The sequence below is a fragment of the Staurois parvus genome, unplaced genomic scaffold, assembly GCF_062004578.1.
Source record: "Staurois parvus isolate SC_StPar_1 unplaced genomic scaffold, SC_StPar_1.0 ptg000303l, whole genome shotgun sequence".
In the NCBI taxonomy this organism is placed as follows: domain Eukaryota; kingdom Metazoa; phylum Chordata; class Amphibia; order Anura; family Ranidae; genus Staurois; species Staurois parvus.
The window spans coordinates 15,947,746-15,967,106 of NW_028318099.1; the positions used below are offsets into that span (position 1 = coordinate 15,947,746).

At 41.1% G+C, this 19,361-nt stretch overlaps 1 protein-coding gene across 1 annotated transcript in view; it reads right to left on the reverse strand.

Moving 5' to 3' along the window:
* LZTS2 (leucine zipper tumor suppressor 2) overlaps positions 1–18,994 on the reverse strand; it is a 213,105-nt gene extending 194,111 nt beyond the window's left edge. The window contains exon 1 of the mRNA XM_089683290.1: positions 18,860–18,994. The gene's annotated coding sequence lies outside the window, so the exon portion shown is untranslated. The remainder of the gene's footprint in view (positions 1–18,859) is intronic.
* Between the last annotated feature and the right edge of the window lie 367 nt (positions 18,995–19,361).

Genomic DNA, 19,361 nt, shown 5'->3' on the forward strand with positions numbered 1-19,361 from the left:
CAACATTTACTTCTTTTGCATACAAATTTGTGATGTGTGATGACTAAGTGATGACTAAATGAGCTGAGGAGTCATCAACATGCAATTAATATGGGAGATTATTTGCAGCCAGGGATGTCCACCAGCAAGGATTGGTAAACTCTCACAGATGCAGTTGTCAGATGTGAACTCTGTATTAAGTACAACTGAGCGGTTACATGCAAATAGCGCATCTAACCGATTCTGGATGCAGCCAGAGTGTGAAGTTTTGGCGAATGTAGCCTTGTGGGTGTTGGACACAAATCATGTCTGTATTCATCCCCATCTATAAGACCATATTAAATTACAAGCACTATTTTTTACATTCTTTTAATGAAGAATGCAAAATAATTATTGAGTAATGCAAAGCTTGACAAATCTAATTACCAGGCCCATGAAGACTGTAAAGATTCCTCTACTGATTGGGAAATCCTGACCATCAGTTCCTCCTCCGTCCCCCAGACCTACTTCTCAGGCTGGGCACTTGCTGATCTGTTCAATTTCAAGTACACTCTATGCCCCTGGTGCCCAACCTACAGCCCCTTTGGTATATGATGTGCAGGCCTTGGACCTCAGCAGTCGGTAGTGGGAACACTGATTGGGGTAATAGCATTGATCTCCACTAGCTTCATGTAAGATGTTCCCAGGTTCATATTGTATTCTGCAGCATATCCCCAGACACAAATGTAGCATGTCCAAACTCTCTGACCCTCATTTCCTCTATTAGGTCTGTAATTTCTGACAGCCCTCCAAAGTATTACATATATTGAACATTATGTGCAGCTCTTTGGTGATATTTGGCTGCATTTGAGGCCCCCTATAGCTCAAGTTGACAAACACTGTTCTATGACATAAGTCACTCGTGACTTATAGTCAACTTTCTCTCACGTGAAGTGCAGGTGAAGCTGGGTACCACTTTTTTCAGCATACAGAGAGTCCCCCTCACTTCCTGTCTGGTAAACAGGAAGTGAGGATAAATCTCTCTCTCTATTGGAGCCTCAGATAGCAGACAAAATCCTTCCACACTCCAACTGCAAAGTCTGGCTAAACATAGACTTTAATGATTCCCACTATGCCTGGCCACTAATAGACTTAGCAGTGATTAATAAACACTATACTACCAAAGATACTAGAGCCAGGGATTGTGTGTGTATTGGGGATTGTATATTGGGGGAGGGGGGTGAAAACTGCATAAATATGAGGGGGAAGTATATATGGGCGCTGTGAAGTAGAGATGAGGTTGAATGTCCTTCAAACTTATCTCTAGCCAAACTCCCAACTTGCTTCTTTCTACCTCAATGAGCTGTAGGTGGGACAGAAATGACCCAACTTACACTGACCATACATTATGCAATTTTCTCTCCTTTCACTATGGGCTGAAGGAAAGAAAAATCGCTCAATTCCCAAAGAAAATCAGTGCTGATGGGGGGAATCCCTCCCACTGCCCTATTGTATTCTGATAGCAGGAGGTTTCTCTGCCATCACAATACAATGATCACTGCTGCAGGCTATAGCCAACAGCAGTGATTAAACAAATAAAAACCTGACAGGCTGGCTGTACTGAAGTTGATTGATAGATTGACTTCAACACCACCAGCCTGCCCATAGATTGATCCAAATTTGGACAGTTCTTGCTGAACCGGTAGACTTTTGATATGTCTATGGCTGGCTTAAAGAGTTACTAAACCCACAACAGTAAAAATCAGTCTGTATATGCAGTAAAGCATGCTTGTTATACTAACTATAGAACCTAAGGGGTTCATCTTCTGCATTGTGTAAAAGGCTGTTTGATCCTTTCTTCTTTGTTCCTCCCCTTTTCAAGCGACCACCTCTTATCTCCAGACTGAACCGTATTCATGTACATGCTCAGTTTGGTGTGTATTGCTATAGGTTTTTTTGTGTTTTTTTTCTTGGGAGAGTGCATATGATCAGCACAGGGCCAATCAGCACTGTCAAGACAGAAGTCAGGGGATTTCCATCCTCTTAGAGCAGAAAGAAAACTCCTCCTACAAACTTTAGCTAATGCTGGGCTGGACAGATAAAAATCACAAAACTGCTCTAACTGCTGATGAGAAAAGGTATTTAGCATTTTATATTTACTAAAATAATTGCACTTCCATGTTCTGTGTACTGGGGGAGACCAGATATAGTGAATGCAGGGTCCTGGGTTTAGTAACACTTAAAGAATAAAAAAAGTGGGTAGATATGGAGTTCAGTTAGAGAACTATCAATTGACTTCCGTGCAACCAGCCTGTCAGGTATTTTTGTTCGATCACTGCCGCTGTCTAAAGCCTGCAGCAGTGATCATTGTATTGTGGCAGCTGGGTAACCTCCTGCTATTAGAATACAATAGCGCAGTGGGAGGAATTCCCCTATCAACACTGACTTTGTTGATGGGAGAATCAAGCGATTTTCTTTCCTTCAACCCATGGTTTGGCGGACACCCAAGCTCTTCTTTACTGGGCAGGAATTAGGCCTCATTTGCAGGGATGTCTTTACACTTACACCTATGTGAAGGGCTGTCTTCACATGCATAGATGTTCCGTGCATCTGCGTTCAGGCATTTCCATTCATGTGTATTGAGATGCAATGGCCGCATGTACACAGCCCCTGGTCCTAACTTGACAGCTGTGTGGGTGCATGTCGAATGCAGACAGCATGACTCAAATATTAGCCAATGGAATCAGCCTTATGTTTTCACTATTGATGTGTAAAATAGAATAGGCCTAGCTGTCATCTAATACAAATGTGATACCTTGCTTAAGGGGTTAAGCAATTACTGCCTTAGGATAAAAGTACTTGGTAGGATGTACTGAACAAAAATGGAGTACTATAGGCCAAACTGACACTTCAGGCTGAACATCTATGATAACAAGTTCCTCCAGTCTAGTGTATAAGGGGGGTTGGATGGGGGCAAACTGTCCAGCACTTACATGCAAACTAGGAAATTACATTAACATACAACATTGTAAAAGCTTCTGAAAGACTAAACAGAGACAAAAGTGGAAAACAAAAAAGCACAGCCCTGTACTAGATGACACAAACATCCTAGTCTGAGGTCAGAGAGTTTATTGTTAGTAAACAGAGATAAGACACTGCATTAGTCATTAGTTCTGTTCTTGCAGCACCGGAACAGAATCAAAATGGTACATTGTGAGCCCTGGTTCACACTGATGCGGAATTTGCAGCATTTTCTGTGCGAATTCCGCGCCGCATCAGAACTGCACCCCGTCCATGCAAACCGCTACGTTAACAACACCCCAAAAGTGGTCCACAAAAAGCGGTGCGATGTGCAGAATTAGATCGCATAGCTGTGAATATCCATGCGATCCGATTCTAGTGCGGACCAAAAAAGGGTCCTGCACCTTTTTGGTGCGGGTGCGATTAGAGCCATACAGAATGTATGGCTCCTATCACACCGCACACAAATCACATGTGATTTGCACAGGAATGCGGTCCCTGTGCGAATCACATGCGGTATACAGCACCGCATATATGTGAACCCAGGCTGACCGAACAGATCAATGTTCAGCCAGCGCAGAATGATCATCAGTGGCAAAAACCTGCATGGAGTTAAAAAAAATACTTAAAGAATTCCACCTAAAGCCTAAATAATCTTAACCACTTCAAGTCCGGACACTTTTAACCCCTTCCTGTCCAGGCCAATTTTCAGCTTTCAGTGCTATCACACTTTGAATGACAATTGCGCGGTCATGCAACACTGTACCCATATGATTTTTTTTAGCATTTTTTTGGGACAGATTTAAAAAAACTTTATTTTGGTGGTATTTATTCACTAATGGGATTTTTATTTTTTTTGCTATATAAATGAAAAATTCCAAAAATTTGGAAAAAAAGTGTTTTTCTTATAAAATTTTGCAAATAAATAATCTTTCATACATCTTGGCCAAAATGTATTCAATTATATTTTTAGTAAAAAAAAAATTAGTTTATAACCAAAAATAAGAATTTAAAAAAAATGTTTTACATTTTTATATTATTTATATAATATATTATTTATATAATTATATTTTTTTTTTACACATACGGTCATCCTAGCAGTACAGTGTCACCACAGTGACACTGTACTACTTGTGGGGGTGTTGAAGATTTATTATTTTTTTTTTACACTGATTGCTTTTATACCCACAAAGGCTGTCAAAACAATCATCTCTCCTCCTCTCTGGCTGCATTCTTGCAGCCATTGAGAAATACCGTGTGAGCTGTGATTGGTCACAGCTTGTCACATGGTACAAGACTGTTGTGAATAGCCTTGTACCATGTGACCTCTGTGATCATTCACAGATTTCACAAGTAGTAAGCAATGATGTCAAAAGTGACATCTTGCTTACTGCTCTTCATGTGATCCTTGATTGGCTCTCTATCTCTCCATCCCTCTCTCTCGCCTTGGTTAAAAACCCACTGATCTTCTGCTGGTATGGTAAAAACGCATCAGAATCACACTCACATCTGAACAAAAATCTCAGAATCTCACTAAACTCTATAGCAGGGGTGTCAAACTCCATTTCATTACGGGCCGTATCAGCATTATGGTTGCCCTCAAAGAGCTGGTTTTATCTGTGAGACTAGATGTCCAGAGCACCCCCCCCCCCCCCCATTACATCAGATGTCAAGAAACCATACCCTTCCTAACATCACCATGCCCCCCCAGAGCTGGGAAGCAGAAAGTGCAGGGTCTGGAAGAGGACCAGAGGAGGGGTGGAGTCAGTTATCAGAGTCTGCTGAATGCTGAGATCAGGAGAGGCAGAGATGAGGGGGTGCAGGATCTGGTGGAGGAGTTCTGTCCACCTCTCTGCTGCCGACTGCTGAGACAAGGTGGGGGCAGAGACAAGGTGGTACTGTAGCTGCAGGAGAGGTGCAAGGGCCACATGAAATGGCCTGGAGGGCCGGATTCGGCTTGCGGGCCTTGTGTTTGACACCTGTGTACTATAGTATGTGAGTTTGGAACACATTGCTCCAAACTCACACAGGACCCTTTTTGCATCGCATGTGTGTGAACTACCTCTGTAAGAACAAATACTATGTGGGCTGCCATGAGAATCCGTGTCTGTCCAAATGCATCATAGATTGCATATGTGTGAAAAAGATAAAACCTGTTCGATTAAAACAGTGTTAAAGCCGAAAACAGAAGTGTATTCAATGACAGGTTACCAATTCTTAGATGCAATGGCTGCGTTTATTTTCTATTTTTAGGCTATATTCCATTACTTTTATCTGGCCAGTAAGTCTGTTATTTTTTTAGCCTCATTCAACAGGACAAGCTGTCCAGCAAAAGTAGCAGTTTGAGGCAATCTATTTAAAACAGGACAAGCATGCTTACTTTGATCGACTTATATCCATTTAAACCATGTAAAAACTTTATCCCAAAAGGAAAAAGAAAAAAGTGTTGCTGTAACTACTAAAAGTGTCAGTTAGAGTTCGGCTTTAATTTGTTGGTCAAGTTCATCTAAATCTGCTAGTGCATCCCCTCTACCCTCTCCTCTGCTTTCCAAATACAGAGAGAAGACACCCTAATGGAAGCCAGACACACTTTAATAAATGATCGATGTCTTATCCAATAGATCTCTCCCGATAAGATTAATTGATCAACAACTCAAATTCATTGATAAGGCACACTCAGAGAAGAAAGAACATGATCGATAGTTGGAAGAAACAATTGTGCATTATTAATAGCATCTCTGTTTCCATCATACAGTCTCATAATCAGACTGATCAAAATATGATCAGAATCATGACCAAAGTATCTCGGTGTTGCCAGTCAAAACAATCGATCATTTCTGCACTGGCTAATCAATTCCATTTAAGCAAATCTGATCTAAAATCGATCAGAAGGGACGTTCTGAATATTTGATTATTTGCCTATTCATTAGTTTGATTGAATCAGATAATAAAATTGAAGTGTGTATGGTGACCATAAGACGGGAAGTGTGTTACAGGCCAAATCAACAGGTGAAAAGAAAATCAAAAGGAAAACAAATGCAGAACTGTAAGCTGCAATATTTTACATTTTATTACTGATTTAAAGAAGCTCCCCCATTGGGGTTGAAACCATTTTCAGGATTTTTTTTTACTATCTGTGTCCTATTCAGGAGAATATTTTCTCATCAGCAGCAGAAAGAGGACATCTCTCCAAGATAAAGGCCCAACCAGACAGGTTAAAGGAAGGTGGGCTAAAGGGAACCAACAAGCCCTTCACATAAAAGGTGAGATAGATAGTAGAGTCCTCTTCAAGCTGAAGGCATTTGCAAAGGATAAGATCACCTTTTGTAACATGTTATACCCATATTCAGGGTGTAACACGTTATGAACAGACCCCCCCCCATCCCCATTGTGACAGCTAGTGAGCGTGTTTTTGTGCTTTAGAGAGGTAGGACTGCAGATATATGGGGTGCTATGAAGCGGCCTCCTCAGCTTACGTATCTATTTGCAAATGTGTGCAAACTAAACCCTTTGTTTTAACATGAACTGTTAAACAGGACAATTTGAGTTGTTGCTGGCTGGCTGATAAATTAAGCTGGGAATTTTTGCTTCTTGTTTTTTTGACATGCGTCGCCCTTCCATGTGCTCCTTGCTGCAAAGGCCAGTTATAGGTTGGGGTGGTTGCCTTTTGTTTTTACTGATGGTACTTCGTTACCATGAATTCTGGTGTGTCAAAGCATATGCATTAGCAAGAGGCGTGGGGATGCCATTAGGATTCAATGGCACTGCCACACGTCTGATAATGGTCTACGCATTTTTGTGCTTTGCAGAAAAGCATGCGATTTTGTGCGCGTTCCTGCAACACAGAAATGTGAATGTAGCCTTACTTCCATCACAGATAGAAAAAGTCAGACGTTTACTATTCATTTTAGAATAGTGAGTGAAATGTGGCAAATTACTCCTTTATGTTTAAGGTATACCTTTTTTAGATACATTTTGCACAATATTTAAATCTAAGGCTAGGTTCACACTTAAACGCAGTGCATCTGCCTGCACTTGATCGTATGATACCAAAGAACCACTATGGGATCTGGGTGCAGAGTGTTTCTAAAAGTACTTTTGGTGTGATGCAGTGCGATTTGAGACCATTCACAATGAATGGGTTCAAATTGCAGAGCATTTAAACACACAGGAATGCGCAGCAAGTTCCTGTGCAATTCATAGAGTGAACCTGGGCTAGGTAATTTGTTTATTAACGAAACATTTTAGAAAAAAAAATATGAGCACCATCTGAAAAAACATGAGCAGAAACAATCTCAGACAAATGACGAAGAATAATTCATGCTCATACCAGTGACCAGACACACATGTCAACTGTGTCATGATCATAAATGTGTCATAATTGTGCTTGCCCCTGGCAATCCAGAGGTTAAAGAGCATGAACTTCACATTACAGCCACACTGTTTAGGATGTCATTAAACATGTCACTGACACCTATTCATCAAGCTCTGCCCAAAATGACACATCTTCTTCACTATGCTAACTCCTCCCGGAGATAGAATGCTTCCCAAATGTACATGTATTTGCAGAGATGTACCGCATGTGTTTTGTTCTTTTGCCAAGACATACCCTTCCAATAAACCTATGTGAGAACATTTCCACCTGTCAAATGTGACATTACAGAGGATCTCCTGACTCATTAGAAACGTATCAGATTTCTTCTTTGTTAAAGATCTGGCATGGATACCCCATCTCATTTTTAGGCACAGTCACGGCGGTGAAAATGAATATCTTGCCAAAATTACTTTATTTACTCCAAGCACTCCCAATTTTGGCCTCGAAAACATTCCTTGATTGTTTTCAACAGATGGTTAATAATTTTATTTGGCGTAATAAACATCCTTGTTTTACTTCATCCGTCCTATATCAGATGCAACGGGTGGGTGGCCTCGGACTCCCCAATGTTTGGCTTTATTACCTGTCTGCCCGCATTTCACAACTATCGCAATGGGCGACTATTAACTCCCAGACTCCTTGGGTCAGATTTGAGTCTCAATCTATATGCCTGTTCTATCTACCGGGTCTATTATGGACAAAAATTCCCCTTCGCTCGTTGTTGACCCATAATTCAATTGTTGCCCACTCATTGATACTTTGGTCCTGTTATAAATTTAAATTAGACCTTGTCTCCTCTGTCTCATCAGGTTCGTCATTTTTTGGAGACCCGAATTTTGTCGCGGCATTTTCATCTCCGTAGGTATTCCTCTGGTGGTACGATCGATTCTTTATCAGATTATCTCATTTTCAAAGAGGTGGGTCTTATATTACGTTTCAGATGTTATGAACACTTTTTGATATCCCACTTCACGAATACTATCGTTATTGGCAAATAAGACATTTTTTCAATTCATATTTTGGTTTGATACCTTCAGATTTGTATCACCTTTTTTGGCAACTATCTTTCCCTCACCCCCCTTATATAGACAGAAATGGGAGGCTGATAGTGGTGTCACCTTCTTTGAAGAGGACTGGGACTCCATGGTGGATAACATACGTAAGAGCTCTAGATCTCTTTCTGTCCATGAGATGGCCTTAAGGTATTAACCCGTCGGTATTATACCCCCTCTAGACTACACATCATGTTTCCAGGGACGTCCCACCTTTGCTTCTGAGGTTGTGGCCTTGCTGGTACCCTTGTGCATATATTTTGGGCCCTTCCCGGCCTTTTATTGGTATGGCGCAAAATCTCTGAAGTGGCTTCTGCTGTGGCAGATGCAGATTTGTCTATGCAGATTTGCCAACTGGGAGCCCATATCTCGGGAATACAGACTGAGGCTATGAGGCTAATTCACACCATATGTGTCTCAACCCTATGGGCCATTGCCCTTCATTGGAAGGCGCCATAGTACCATTGGCCTCAGTTCTACGAAGAGTCGATGTGGTGATGCTCATGGAACGTATTCACTATACGTTACAGGATAGGATGCATTTATTTGACAGAAGATGGGATGTTTGGAAAACTCATAGACATTTATTGCATGACTAATGAATATTCATGATTTAATTGATAGTGTTCCTCTGTTAGTAGCCTTATTGCTCTGCCTACCATGCTCATACAGATGTGCCTTTTTTCTGTTGTATATTATACTTTATGCTGTTTTTGCAGCCTATTCCTTAATAAATAAAAACATTTGTAAACAAAAGAAATGTATCATAAACACATGAATTTACATTGTAGCTTCCTACAGAGAACATTCCTTATGGTATTGTGGGAGGGGCGCTGTAACCAATGAACAGAACAAGACTTGGTAGGTTGGCCATCAAGGACAATAATACTGGCCTTAAATAAAACAGTTTGAAAACTACTGATGTAACTGGATGTCTTTAGGGTTCATGTACACTGGCGCCTCCCAAACTTGAGTTTAGGAGCTTTTGGCGTGTTTTTTTTTTTTTTTGTGCCAAAGCTCCTAAACTCAACTCCGTAAAAGCCTGTGTGTCCATATACACCTCGGTTTTTAGCAGAGTTTAGGAACTGCCGTGTTTGGGTGAGGCTAAACCTCCCTCTACTAAATCAGACTAACATTTTGAGCACCGGCTGCGGGAAAACGCAAAACACAGTAAAAAAGGGGGTAAACGCGGTAACGCATTTGCACGCTTTGTTTCTTTTTCCCGCAGCCACAGTCAGAGTAGGCTAATGTACAGTTGCAAGAAAAAGTATGTGAACCCCTTGGGATTACGTGGAGTTTTGCATGAATTGGGCATAAAATGTGCTCTGAACGTCATCTAAGTCACAACAATAGAAGAACACAGTCTGCTGAACATAATACTACACAAACATTAGATGTTGCCATGGTTTAATTGCACATAACATGTAAACATTCACAGTGCAGGGAGGAAAAAGTATGTGAACCTTTGGACTTAATAACTGGTTGACCCTCCTTTGGCAGCAATAACCTCAACCAAACGTTTCCTGTAGTTGCAGATCAGACCTGCACAACGATCTGGATTAATTTTGGACCACTCCTCTTCACAAAACTGTTTCAGTGTAGCAATATTCTTGGGATGTCTGGTGTGAATCGCTCTCTTAAGGTCATGCCACAGCATTTCAATCGGGTTGAGGTCAGGACTCTGACTGGGCCACTCCAGAAGGCGTATTCCGTGCTGTTGCAGCCATTGTTTTGTTGAATTACTTGTATGCTTTGGGTCATTGTCCTGTTGCATCACCCATCCTCTGCAGAGCTTCAGTTGGCGGACAGATGGTCGTACGTTTTCCTGCAAAATGTCTTGATAAACTCTGGAATTCATTTTCCCATCAATGACAACAATCCGTCCAGGCCCTGAGGCAGCAAAGCAGCCCCAAACCATGATGCTCCCTCCGCCATGTTTTACAGTGGGGATGAGGTTTTGATGTTGGTGTGCTGTGCCTTTTTTTCTCCACACATAGTGTTGTGTGTTCTTCCCAAACAACTCAATCTTGGTTTCATCTGTCCACAGTATATTTTGCCAGTAGTGCTGTGGAACATCCAGGTGCTCTTTTGCAAATTTCAAATGTGCTGCAATATTCTTTTTGGACAGCAATGGCTTCCTCCGTGGTGTCCTCCCATGTACTCCATTCTTGTTTAATGTTTTCCTTATTGCAGATGTGTCAACAAAAATGTTAGCATGTGCCAGAGATTTCTGAAGGTCTTTAGCTGACACTCTGGGATTCTTCTTTACCTCATGCAGCATTCTGCACTGTGCTCTTGCAGTCATTTTTACAGGACGACCACTCCTAGGGAGAGTAGCAACAGTGCTAAACTTTCTCCATTTGTAGACAGTCTGTCTTACCGTGGACACATGAACATCAAAGCTTTTGGAGATACTTTTGTAACCCTTTCCAGCTTCATGCAAGTCAACAATTCTTGATTGTAGGTCTTCTGAGAGCTCTTTTCTGCGAGGCATGGTTCACATCAGACAGTGCTTCTTGAAACCAGTAAACCCAAAACAGGTGTGTGTTTTTTAAGGGCAGGACAGCTGTCAGCAACACATCCAATATCATCACACTGATTGGAGTCAAGGTTTGCTCACTCCTGGTTCCAATTAGCTCTGGGAGAAGTCATTAAGCTATGGCCTCACATACTTTTTCCTCCCTGCACTGTGAATGTTTACATGTTATGTGCAATTAAACCATGGTAACATCTAATGTTTGTGTAGTATTATGTTCAGCAGACTGTGTTCTTCTATTGTTGTGACTTAGATGACGTTCAGAGCACATTTTATGCCCAATTCATGCAAAACTCCACGTAATCCCAAGGGGTTCACATACTTTTTCTTGCAACTGTACATGTAGACTTAGGCCTGATGCACACTGGATGTTTTTACAGCTGCTCCTAGGGGCCTCTGGTGGGTTTTTTTTTTTGCTTGCTTCCAAACTCCCCTGAATGTTAACCTATATAAATGCAAGTATAGGCATTTAGCAGCGTTATGTGGCAGGAAAAAGTTATGGCAGTGAATCCAGGAGCAGCAAAGTTTTGGCAGAAAAAAAAATGTTTGATACTGCTAACGGTATCTAAAACGCTAGTAGCATTTAGCACTGCAATTATTTCAATAGCCAGAATAAATTAAAATGGCTGGCCAATGAAATAAACACCCAAACACCAAACTCTGCTAAACTGGTTTGAAAAAACGCAGCTTAGGTGAGTTTTTAACTCTGATTTTCTCCTGTCAGGAGAAACAGCATTTTACAATACACCAGTGTGCATAAGGCCTGAAGCAGAACCAAAGTTTTGCTGTTAACTGTGAGCATGCAAAGTCTATTCTGCAAGGAATCCACCTGCCTGCCTATCCCATTAATTTTCTTGGCCTGATCCCTATGTGCCATCATCCCGTGCACTGGCACACAGAGTATGTTGGCGCCGGTGGGGAACAGAGACCAGTGGATGAAGGGCGAGTAAAGCAGCCTTTAGTTCTGTTTTAAGCTCACCACACACATTACAATCTGATTGTGCAATGCAATTCTAATTATGGTGGCTATACATGCTTTGATAAATGTTGATTTCTTCCAATAGGAACAATTGATTTCTAGAAGACAACCCATTAGGTCAATATGTGGCACATAGAATGTGGATAAAATTATTGATCACTTCTCTGTTTCCTTTATGTCATCTCTTAATTTGATCAATCAAAATAGGATCGTATTAACGAACAATATATCTCAGTGCTGCTGATCAAGGCCAAGTGCTTGGTAAATATCTGCTATTGCCAATCCAGTTTGATTGAATATGATCAAAATTAAGTCTGAATCAATCAAAAAAAGCTTTTATTTAAACACACACACACACACACACACACACACACACACACACACACACTAAGGACCTGCATGAATGGATAAAAAAATAATTGTATTAGGTAGGTCATTATATTATATAGTATTGGTAAATCTAACATTGATTGCACAAAGATTTTACAGTCAGACTGTAATGTATATGGTGATCCTTGGAAAAACTGCTACTAGTATATTGATACTACTATACTACAGTATAATGGATTATCTATGTTAATACTATAATGGATAATGTTAGTTGGTACTACTATTTTATACTACTATACTATAACTAATTATGTTTCAAGATACAATAATTGGTGATACTTATTGATACTACAATAATCAATTATGTACTGATAATATAATAGATGATGCTAATTAATACTACTATGCTAGAATTTATACTATACAGAGTTTGTTTTTTCTCAGTGAAAAGTTACAGGAACTTACCCCTTCTGAGCCACCCTTGTCTCAGCCTCCGACCTACCTCTGAGCACCATCCCTTGGTTGCACCCTCTACCCACCTCCCAGTACTCCCCTTTCAAAGAATACAGAACAAAGTATCATTTTATGGTGCTCAGTAATTTGTATGGAATTTGTCATTGATAAGAAAAGCAGTGAAATAGATCCCCTGCAGCCAGAAACAATAGATCCACCCCCCCAGCAACAATAGATCCACCCAACAACAATAACTCCCAGCAGCAGCAACAGATTTCCCAGCAGCCAGCATAAAAAAAACCTCCAGGAACAATAGATCCCTCCCTCAACAGTAGATCCCTCATAGCAACAAATTAACCCCTAGAAACATAAGACACCCCTAGCAACAATAAAAACCCCACCAGAAACTATTGAACCCCCCAGCAACATTAGACCCCCTTGAAAAAATAGATCCTCTACAGCAACAATAGATCCTCCAGCAGCCAGCATCACTAGACCCTCCAGCACACCCAAACACCTCTTGTCATTACATACATTCAGTGCTGGAGGTTCCGGAACTGCGTTCCAATACATTCCCGCTGAAAAAAAAGCCCTGATACTATAACGGATTATACTAATTCATGCTATTATACTATATTTCATTATGTACACTGATACAATAACACGTGATACTAATTGATACTGCAATAATTGATTATGTATACTGATGATATAATAGAATCTAATTGATACTACTATTACTACTACAAATTGTTGATACTATTAGACAAGTTAGCTGGCTAACAGAAGCAAGCATGTGTCTGCTGTGTGGTTGAACTGGCTAATAACTTGATATGGAGACTACCAGCACTAGTGCCAGGGCAAATAGGGGCACGGCACAACCAGACTGTGTTCCATGTGCACGAACAGATGTCTACAGATCATGATTGGTAGCATGCTGGCCATTGTAACCACACAAGGCTTATTGAGCTCAGAGTGTGAAGTGGCCAATTCCATAAGTGGTGACCTTGACTTGTGAACAAGATTCATTTTCTCACTTACAATAAATAATAATTATATCAGCGGAGCCTGAACTTTGTAAACAGTAATAATATCACACATTGATCTGCAGAGCCCTGAAGCATCATTACAACCAAAAGGGAGATGTTCATTTACATGAATCCCAACTTTGGCCTAAACTCTAAACTTTATTTTGGTTCTAGATAGAGTGGGGATGAGTCAGATCAGGTTTCTCAACTAGGGTTCTCCAGAGGTTGCTAGGGGCTCCTTGAGCAACCGGCAGCTTTTGCCTCTCAGGTAAGTTCCCACTAACACCATTGAACTTTTTAGCAATCTGTAAGGGAGTAATTCTTCCCAATGACCACAAGTGTAAGGAGAATTCTGATCTCTGACTATCACACTAATGTATCATGAATTGTAGATATACAGGCGTACCTCGGTTTACAAACGCCTCGGTTAACGTAATTTTCGGTTTACGAATGAAAATCCATTGAAAATAATGCCTCGGTTTACACAATTTTTTTTGCAAAACAAAGCAAGTTTCCCCAGGATGCATTGCGCCTGGGAGGTTTATAGCGCCGGCCCCGTGCATTGCTGGAGTCTGTGGGCAGCAAATGTTGTCGAGTGTGGAGGAGTTGGAGCGGTTTTTCATCGAGTTTTGGAGCCATTCTGGAAATTTTTAATCATGTCCCTGTACAGTATTTATTCCTTTAAAATGCACTTTGTAAAGAGTTTTGAACAGATCAAAGACTTTTTTTTCTAATTTTTTCTGACCTCCGGAACGGATTAATTGGTTTTCAATGCATTCCTATGATAAACCGCATTTAGGTTTACAAATTTTTCACAATACGAAACGTCCTGGAGAACGCATTAAATTCTTAAACCGAGGTACGCCTGTAGTCATTTTTAGCAGGGGAAAAGTTATGTCAAGGGTGCCTCTGCATTGAAAACGTTGAGAAAGGCTGGGTTAGAAACTCTGTTACCCTTATATTGCTGCATGACACTTCACTTGGCAGCTTTTTCTTCCTTCCTGACTATTTGATCAATGAAAGACAGAAGAAGAAGTGAGGGGGGAAAAAAAAAAAATCACCCCCATCCTGTTTGACAGGTAGAAGAGGAAATGATAAAAATGCCCAATTGCTTCTCTATTCAAAGTATATCAGACAAAACAGGAAATTATAGGAAATCACCCCATTTCTTCTCTATCTGCTGGATATCAGACCAAACAGGAAATTATAGGAAATCACCCCATTTCTTCTCTATCTGATGGATATCAGACCAAACAGGAAATTATAGGAAATCACCCCATTTCTTCTCTATCTGATGGATATCAGACATAACAGGAAATTATAGGAAACACCCCACTTCTTCTCTATCTGATGGATATCAGACCAAACAGGAAATTATAGTAAATCACCCCATTTCTTCTCTATCTGATGGATATCAGACAAAACGGGAAATTATAGGAAATCACCCCACTTCTTCTCTATCTGATGGATATCAGACCAAACAGGAAATTATAGGAAATCACCCCATTTCTTCTCTATCTGATGGATATCAGACATAACAGGAAATTATAGGAAATCACCCCAGTTCTTCTCAGTTCACCCCATTTCCTATTTGATGGGTATCAGGCAAAACAAAAGATACATAGAAAATCAACTAATTTCTTGTCTAATCAATGAAAATCAGGTAAAAAAAGAACAATTTGAAAAATCACCACCCTTCCTCTTGAACAGGTATTTGACAGAAAAGGAAATTAGCGAAAATCACCCTACTTCTTGCCTATTTGATGAATGTCAGGCAAAAGAGAAAGGAAGGCAAAATTCCCCCACCTTGTCTTTTTTAAAAGTTTTAATATGGAACAGGAAAAAATAATCACCTGATTTTAAATCTTGTTGACAGATGTTAGACAGAGCAGGACACCAAGGAACCCCGTTCATTGCTTCCTATAGTGCTGTGTTTAGATGCATATAAAACTGTACGTTGTATGCATCTAAACACAGCATTTTAGATGCCTGTGTGAATTAGCCCTAAAATATGACAGACGTTCTCTTCTTCACTATCGAAACAAAAAAAAAAAAAGTTTTGACTGGAGTAGAGGTTTAATGCCATACCCCCTTTACCCCTCAGGCTCCCACAGACCCAGCATTATAGTCGTCTCCAGTTCTCCTGTAGAAGAAGTATTTTCCATCGGTCACACCAGATCCTTTCCGTATGGAAAAGTAAAGCAAGTAGATAAACAATAAAGTTGAAGAAATCAGAGGAGGAAAATAAATAGGAACATGCACTGGTCCCACACAAGGAGCATTTGTTTGGCAGACAAACGACCAAAAATCCATTCTCAGCACAAAAGAAATATTTTGCTCTTAATGAACGGCTGTAAATTAAACGTAGATCTCTCCTACCGCTGAGTCTGCCATGAATTACAGTCATTTGTGCAAACTCAGCAACACTGGCCACAGAAACAGCACTACAAGGCAGACGTGACCCCGTCTACGGGAAAACTTACTAAATTACAAACTCAAAATCCTTCGCTCACCCCACAGCAAGCATTCTGTGTATCGCTCAAAACAGAAATGCAAAGCGGTCTGCTCAATTTGGAGTCTCTGATCTTACATGTAATGAATTTACACATAATTATATTTTTGTCTAAAGTTTAGGTCTACAATTCTTGTACTGAATGTGCTATAGCTGACTTGAGAACACAGGGATACTGCCAGGAACAGCCAATCAGACTATAGCTTTCATCCTGCAACTTGCACTGGCACATTGGTACCTGAATTGTGATTGGCCGCTGCAGGCTTCAGTTCAAGCTTTCAGTTTTTTTTGGATGCCGGTTCTTAAAGCAGCCTCTCTCAACCTTTTCAACATAGAGGAACCCTTGAAATAACTTTCTGGTCTCAGGGAACCCCTGAGATGAATTACTAGATCTACAACTCATGATACATTAGGCTGGCCATACATTATACAGTTTTATTTTTTAATTTCCTTTATATTTACCTTCAACTATGTAGTGTAAGTGCCTGCCTGACTGCATACAAATTGAAAGTGTTTAGGTTTGACCTCATATCATATGGTTTTTGGTAAATCTAAAGGAAAATTGTACAATGTATGGCCAGCCTTAGAGTGAACAATGCTCCTTACACTTGTGGTCATTGGGAAGAATTGTCCCCCTTATATATAGCTAAAAATATCAATGATGTCAGTGGGAGCTTATCTAAGGGGCACAAATTGCTCAAGGAAACCCTAGCAACCTCTGGAGGAACCCTGGTTGAGAAATCCTCAAAGTAGATGTATTTATTGTTACAGATAAACATTTGGCAGCACTATTACCATGCAGTTTGCAACAAACAAGACTGGCTTCCCTTAACAGCTTCCCGTCAGCCCTATAGTAGAAATAATGATTACTCGCAGGCGGTGACTGCCCAGTATGTTTGTAAACAAAACAGTTCTCCTCCCTGTCAGCTCGTGCACACTGCTTTGGATGGCACTGCACAGCACAGACATTCAAAGCAGTGTGCTTACAGTGTAAAGCACACACACAGCAAAACAGCACACAGTTAACCCTTTGATCTCCCCACAATAACCCCTTCCTGTCCAGTGCCACTAGTACAGTGTCAGTGCTTATTAGCACTGATTACTGTATTGCTGTCACTGGGGATGTCAGTGACACCAAGTCAGTTCCCCCCAGTGTCAGAATGCCCACCCAATCAATACCACAATTTATAAACACTATAACTTTCACGTAAACCAATTAAATTACACATATTGTGATTTATTTTTTTAGCAAAGACATGTAGCAGAATACATTTTGGCTAAATTTATGACGAAATTTGTTTTTTTTTACTTGACATGTTTAATAGCAGAAAGTCAAAAGTACTGGGTTTTTTTTTCAAAATTGTCAGTCTTTATTTTTTTTTCAGAGCACAAAAAACAAAAACCGCACAGGCGATCAAATACCATCGAAAGAAAGCTCTATTTTTGGGGAAAAAAGGACGTATATTTAATTTGGATGTAGCGTTGCATGACAGCGCAACTGTCAGTTAAAGTAACACAGCGCCGTAATGCAAAAAATGGCCTAGTCAGGAAGGGAGGGGGGGGGGTTAATCCTCTGGAGGCAAGTGGTTAAAATAAAAAAAAAACCTCACAATTATAGATATTCACATCTAATCTTTGTCTCATATGCTCCAAGCTGCATTGATCAATGTGGGCACAATGCAAGGACACAGCGAAAACAACTGATTTCTGTGTGCTCTGCTCACTCCATAAAAGATGTGCTGCTGTCCGTGTATATATATATATATTTATTATATACATACACACACACATAGCATGTCTGCATTTCTACACAACATATGCAACAAACAAAAATGTGCATCAACACACAGCAAAATAATAACAATAACAACTATAAAAGGTTAGAATTTTAACCCCTGATGTGGCCTATACGGAATAATCGCATGTATAAACAAAGTTTGACGTGCAGTAAAACGCAACGTTTCATGTGCGCTTTTACTCTCTGTGCACCACATGTAGTGACCTGCGTGTTTTTCTGCACTGGTCCGGCGCAGGAGTTCACAACACAGCGCTGTGTAGACGAGCGTTGCCGTAAACCACAGCATGTCTGCATTTTAACGCAACGCAGAAAAACGCAGCCCCACTGAAAGTCAAAAATAAAAAATAACTTGTTGGCAGTCTGACCCTTCCAGTGACCTGTCGATTCCCATCAGATGACAATACGTGTGAAAATGCAAGAACACGCATGACCATCAAGGTGCGTGCACTTTCGGTGCGTTGCGATGAGTTTTAACGGACCCCAAGGATTGGGAAAACATTAGAGAAACTAAGTATACAAGTGAAAAGTATACCCAGCTGGGGGGGGGGGGGGCAGAGAAAAGAGTCCAAGCAACCAATAGAGAACAGAAGAGGGATTGTATACTACTACCTAGAGCAAGTTACTGGCCAGCTGCTGCAGAACCTCTTGGCAGAGCCATCAGCAGTGGTGTGATCGCTCCATTCTGCTGACCTCTGCACTTGTACGATGTTGTTTCTCTGCCCCAGCTGCCTCTCGTGCAGTTCATCAGAAGTGAGACTGCTTTGGGAAGTGGGATGATGAGGAGCTCCCAGCACACAGGAAGGAATCAAACACTTACTAAGAGGAGGTCACTTCCCAGCGTGGAGGGTCCGATCTCCCGCACAGTCCCCGGACACTGACCCCAGGAGCTCACACTCCACAGCGCTCTCCTCTCTGCCTGCTGCTGCAGGGACAAGCACAGCTCACACCCCCCTGTCTCCTCCCCACTGGCCGAGCCGCGGGACACGCCCTCTCCCGGGGAGTCATTTGCTGATCAGCCAGCGGAGGGGCCCCGCCAGGGTCTGAGTGACCGCCGACTGCGTGGGGTCCGTCCATGGGAGTCCTGAGTGCCGAAAGTAAAACTCTTCTAGGAGAGGCATGGAGGCCGCTGATAGGGCAATACTAAGGGGGAGTTGTACCCTATTAGAAGGATCGCTTGTTTTTTAGTAATATATCATATATTTGATAGTATGATCCAGCCTCTCACATCCTTTTAACACTCCAAGGCTACGTTCACACTAGCATTGTGTGCAGGCGGCAGAAAGGCGTTTGGGAAGCGTTTTTAGCGCTTCCTAAACGCC